Source organism: Magnolia sinica, chromosome 17 (genome assembly GCF_029962835.1).
Source record: "Magnolia sinica isolate HGM2019 chromosome 17, MsV1, whole genome shotgun sequence".
Taxonomy (NCBI): Eukaryota; Viridiplantae; Streptophyta; class Magnoliopsida; order Magnoliales; family Magnoliaceae; genus Magnolia; species Magnolia sinica.
This window is the reverse complement of record NC_080589.1, coordinates 40,604,696-40,610,913: the sequence shown is the minus strand read 5'-3', so window position 1 is coordinate 40,610,913 and position 6,218 is coordinate 40,604,696. Positions and strand designations below refer to the sequence as shown.

Genomic DNA, 6,218 nt, shown 5'->3' with positions numbered 1-6,218 from the left:
AAATGGCACTTCTCCCAATTAAGTACCAAATTTTTTTCTTCACATCTTCTCAGCACACATTTAAGCCTCTCTAAGCATTTGCTGAAAGACGAACCGAAAACAGAGAAATCGTCCATGAAGACCTCTAGATATTTCTCCACCATATCAGAAAAGATACTCATCATACATCGCTGAAAGGTGGCAGGGGCATTACATAACCCGAATGGCATCCTTCTATAGGCAAAGGTGCCATAGGGACATGTAAATGTGGTCATTTCCTGATCCTCAGGGGCGATTTCAATCTAATTGTAGCCCGAATACCCGTCAAGGAAACAGTAATAGGAATGACCAACTAGCTTTTCCAAGATTTGATCAATGAAGGGCAAAGGAAAGTGGTCTTTGCTCGTGATGGTATTTAGCTTCCTATAGTCAATACACATTCTCTAACCAGTAGTAACTCTAGTTGGCACGAGTTCATTATTGTCATTGGCTACGATGCTGATCCCGGACTTCTTTGGAACCACCTGAGTTGGACTCACCCATTGACTATCGGATATGGGGTATATGATACCCACATCCAATAGTTTAAGAACCTCAGCCTTAACCACTTCCCTCATGTTTGGATTTAGTCTACGTTGTGATTGTCGAGCGGTCTTCGCATTATCCTCAAGATATATACGGTGAGTACAAATCGAGCGGTCGATTCCCTTGAGGTCCGCTATCGTCCATCTAAGGGCTCCCTTATGCTCAATGAGAGTATATATAAGCATACTCTCCTGTTCTTTCTCTAGGTGGGCAGAGATCACCATCGGGTATGTCTCATCTTGACCTAAATAGACATATTTCAAATCAGAGGGCCAAGGTTTTAGGTCAAGCTTCGGCGGCTTCAGGTTAGACGGTAGAGGCACTACATCCGTTTGGGGCAAATCTTCAAATTGTAGCCTCCACCAGTTAACTTTAAGTACCGGTACAGTATTAAGCGAGGCACACATCTCCCTAATCATATCATCATCAAAATCATGGGAGTGGGCCAGGCACGTCTCTAGAGGGTCAGAGGATAAGTCAGAGGTGATGTATCTTACACGAAAGAGTCAATCATGTTAATGTCAGGGAAATCGTCATCATCCTCTAAGTTTCTGCCGTTATTGAAAAAAATGTTTGACTCCAATGTCATATTCCCAAAAGACATAGTCATGACACCATTCCTGCAATTGATAATTGTGTTTGAAGTGGCAAGGAATGGGCGACCAAGAATGACAGGAATCTGAGTGTTCATGTTATTGATGGGTTCGGTGTTTAGGATGATCAAATCCATAGGGTAGTAAAATCTATCAACTTGGACCAACACATCCTCAATTATCCCTCTTGGTACACGAACAGAGCGATCGGCAAGTTGTAGTGTGGTTAGGGTGGGTTTTAATTCCCCCAAACCTAACTGTCTGTATACCAAGTAGGGAATCAGATTGACGCTCGCTCCTAAGTCAAGAAGTGCATGATCAATTCAGTAGTCCTCGATTACACATGATATGGTTGGGCTACCGGGATCTTTGAATTTCTATGGCACGTCTTGCTTTAGGATGGCACTCACTTTCTCGGTCAAGAAGATCTTCTTTTGAATACTCTGCCGTCGTTTGGTCGTGCATAAATCTTTCAGGAATTTGGCATATGATGGTATCTGTTTTACGACATCAAGTAGAGGAATGTTGACTTTCACTTGTTTTAACACCTCTAAGATATCCTGAGAGTTAGAGAGAGGTTTTGGTATGACCAACCGTTGGGGAAATGGAGCAACTGGCTTTTCTAAAAGTTCCGGTTCTAATTTTTGTGGGGCCTCACTAGATCCATCATTGTTGTCCTCTTCTGGTTCTTGAGGCTTTTCGGGCCTAACTGGAAGGGTTTTATCAATGATCTTCCCACTCCTAAGAGCGGTGATGGATTTAGCGTGCTCTCTTTGATTTAAAGAGCTGGAATTACTTATCTCGTAATGCGGTTTAGGATTGGGGAGCGGTTGTGCAGGAAGCATCCCCTTTTCTATAACCGTCATACGTGATTCCATCTTTTACATAAAATCTCGCATTGCCTGGGTCAGCTCTTGCATGGAATTTTGAACCGGTTCTTTTTGAGGTTTCCCCTTATTTGGATTTTGATTGAAGAAACTTTGAGGGGTAGCAGTTTGTCCATTTCTCCAACTAAAGTTTGAATGATTTTTCCAACCAGAATTGTACGTATTAGAGGTCGGTCCATTGAAAGGTCTTTGATAATTATTTACGGCATTGGATTGTTCATTCAACACTTCTCGAAAGGCGGGTATTGTAGGACAATTTTCAGATGTATGAATGTTGCAATCACAGATGCTGCAAAAACTTTCATTAACCTTATCCTTTTTTCGTTCCATGGCCTCAACTTTCCTTATGAGCGTACTCACTTTATACTTGAGATCATCCTCTTCTTCTAAGACATACAATCCACCTTTCTCCTTAGATTGAGTCGGCCTAGACGTGGTGTTCGATTTTGGGTAATAATCCCATGATTGTGTTTTTTCAGCAAGACTATCAAGGTAATCCCATACCTCGTCGACATTTTTATTAATGAATTCTCCATTACACATTGTCTCGACCATTTAGCACATGGAAGATGTCAGTCCATCGTAGAAAAAATTCGTAATACGCCACGTTTCAGAGCCATGTTGTGGGCATGAACTGACCAAATCCTTGAATCTTTCCTAACATTGGTAAAATGTTTCATTCTCCTTTTGGGTGAAGTTCATGATTGCTTTTCTAAGGGTAATCGTTTTATGATGTGGAAAAAATTTCTTTATAAATTCCCTTTGCATATCATTCCATGTGCTAATGGATCTAGGACACAGTGAATGTAACCACGTCTTAGCCTTCTCCTTTAAGGAAAAAGGAAAGAGTCTCAGCCTGACTATGTCCTCAGACACATTTTGAAAATATAAAGTGGCTATGATCTCATCAAACTCTTTCAAATGTACATATTGTTCTTCAGATTCAAGCCCATGAAACTTAGAAAGGAGTTGGATAACCCCTGGCTTGATGTCCATATGTCCTGTATTTTCAGGAAAAATCATGCATGAGGGCGTACTCACCCCCGCTGGTTGTAAATAATCTCGTAAAGTATGAGGCGAGAGTGCTTGATGCACCTCATTCTCATCCTGAATGTCCTCCACCCTAGGTTGGGGTAGAAAAGGTTGGCTTTCAGCCATCACTTCAATTAACTCAGGGGATTTCGAGTGGTGTTTAGTCCTGCGATGGATAGTTAACCCCTCAACCAATCCTCCTTCAGTCAAGAGACGTCGAGTGTTGTCACGGGCCCACTTGGGCATGAAACACTCGCAACCCTCAATCTAATTCAAAACCTAATCCTAAGAATGGAAAAAAAATCTAGAAAGAAAGAGAGGGTTGGAAAGAAGTTACCAAATTGGAGTCCCTAAGCTAAAAACCTGCAAAAGAAGACAAAACAAGTCAATTTCTAAAGAGAAGGTCTAAAATTAGAAAATACTTAAAAAGAAAGATAGAAGTAAACTAGTTTCTAAAATAAGAAATTCCTAAAGGAAAGTGAAAATTTCTAAAATAAATTAGGAAAGTCCTAAACTAGAAAGTAAGTTACTAAAAGAGATCTGAAAAATAGAAAGTAGAGAAGGAGCTTACCGAATTATAAATTTCTATCTTAAAAGCCTACAAAATAGGAAAGTTAGTTTTTAAACAAAAAGTCTACAAGTAGAAAATTTCTAAAAATAAATTAGGAAACAAAGTTAGATTCTAAAAGAGTTAGAATTAGAAAGTTACTAAAAATAAAAATAGAAAGTTAGTTTCTAAAAAGAAGACTTAGAATTAGAAAGTTTCTAAAATAGAAAATCCAAACCTAAAATTAGAAAGTTTCTAAAAATAAAATAAAGAAAAGATGAGTTAGTTTCTAAAATTAGAAAGAATTTCTAAAAAGGGAAATAACTAACTAGTTCTAAAAACAAAAGAGGAAAGTTTCTAAAAATAAACTATTTCTTAAAAATAGAAATATACTAGAATTAGAAATTTTCTAAAACTCAAACCCTAATTCTAAAAATAGAAAAAGTAGAGGAATTAGAACGAGATTGCCAATTTAGAAGTTTATGTCAGGATCCTACAAAACAGGAAAACAAGTTAGTTCTAGAAATCAAATAGAAATAAAAATCTAAAACTAAAGTCAGTAAAATCCTAATCTTAAACTAATTCTAAAACTAGTTAATTTCAGAAAAACGTAACCATCAATCCCCTGCAACGGCGCCAAAAACTTGTTCACTCCCCAAGTATAGGGTTGTGATGTAGTAATAAACTCGGTGAGACCGAGGTCGAATCCCAAGGGACTGATACCTATACGTAATCTGAAACTAGGTAGAAATAGAACTAGCCTAAGATGAAATCTAAATCAAATATAAATTGATGAATAATGGTGAGAGATTAATGTAAAACTTAAGAGAAATCAGAGATAAGAAACTGGGGATTCAGAAGATCCACTTGTAGAGATCAGGGAGATCTTATGCCTGCTTCAAAAATCATGAAAATTAAACTGAACTTCCTCTGATATAATTTTAAAGAGATGAAAGGTATATGAATTAGAATGGATTCCATCACCAAACCATGCCCAGGAGACAAAGCAAACAACAAAATTAAACTAATTACCAACCAATCAACATGCTATGAAGGTTAGGAAGGGTACCGTCATCCGACCATGCCCAGGAGACAATGGTGAACAACAGGGCTTCCTGACATCATAAATATAAAAAGTAAAGGAACATGCTCAAAGCTATCGCAGACCCATTGTAATTTTAGTCACAACAGACCATTAAAAACTAAAAATATTCCCTTAATTAAACCAAAATCAACATCAATTCAATCTAAACAAAAGGCACAAGCAAAGAGTCTCCCATCACATTACAAGCTTCACCTCTTACCCCTAGCTAAGAGGTTCAGCCTGTCATAGACATGCTAAAATATCATAAAAAAAGAAAAGGAAAGAGGAACCAAAGGAAGAAGAAGGAAGAAGGAAGATGTGCTCCACTCCATGTCCAAGCCGCTCCACTTTTCTCTCTCTCCCATGTATCCCTTTTTTTTTCACTCCCAGGATCTCATCCAACTCTTTTTATAGCTGTTGGAGTGGTGGAAATTGGATTTGGAAAGCTGTCGCACGCGCAGCGAAAGCCTTTTCGCAGCTAAGTTTGGGGCTTCATAACTCTCACGTTCCTTGCGTTATTTCTGTAAAATCAACGTCTCTTAGAATTATTTTGGTTGGCCTACATGATGGACGGTTCAGATCTGCCATATGATTAAAGATGGTGGGCCACAACCGCTTGAAAAACTGGATTTCGCAGACGTATGTAACCTTTCACACATCCAGCGCTATCAGGATTGGTGGGCCCCACAGAGGTACTTTCGGAGAAATCCACCCCGTCCATTAGATTCAGGATGAAATTTCGATAAGAAACGGATGGTTTTGAACGTCCATTGATGCGGCCCAGAGGAGAAATCACAATAAAATTACTTTTGAACGTTGCAAGGCAGTCCGTTTGTGGCCTCTGCATCGTGCATATTTATATGCATGGGTACAAACAGTCAGCATGGGTTTGATATCTTCGAGGCCATATACAAGATGACCGGCTTGGATCAGATCCCCGGGCCATGATGGTGGCCCACTTCGTTCTGCAAAACAGACCACCCGTCGGTTTGCGAAACAGAGAGTTTCCGTCTCTGTTTTGGCAACTGAGATGGAACGGTCAAAGGTCCGTTTGACCATGGTGGAAGTACAGCGCACGACTGGTGCACTTGTGCACATGCACATGCGACACAAGGTGGGGTCCACTGCAATCTTCTAGATAAATCTGCACCATCCATCTATTTTGTCTCCCAAATTAAGGTGTTGAATCAAAATTTGAGGCAGTTTCAAATATTAGGTGGGCCTAGAATCAACGGTTTATGGGCTAATCTGTCAGTTGGGGCACTTTCATAGTGATCCGAGGGCTAAATTTTGAAATGTACGGTTAATTTATGTCCCCAATCCCATGTATGAAGTTTCGAGCCAATCGGATGGCGGGAACCCTGTGATCTTGTATTCTGCGCTAGTTTCGGGCCTCTTTAATGTGAACGGCTTTATTTCCTCGGATCCCTGGTGTGTAAATCCTTCAGTCTTAGTCCTCTGGAGTCCATCCCCTACTCTAATGACTTTAGAGTGTCAAATCCATGCTTTTA

General features: G+C 39.6%; 1 non-coding gene across 1 annotated transcript; it reads left to right on the top strand.

Annotated features, from left to right (window-relative positions):
- Positions 1-2,657: 2,657 nt before the first annotated feature.
- Positions 2,658-2,764, top strand: LOC131232109 (small nucleolar RNA R71). Its single transcript, XR_009164712.1, has one exon. It is a non-coding gene; the product is annotated as a small nucleolar RNA R71 (small nucleolar RNA).
- The last annotated feature ends 3,454 nt before the right edge of the window (positions 2,765-6,218 follow it).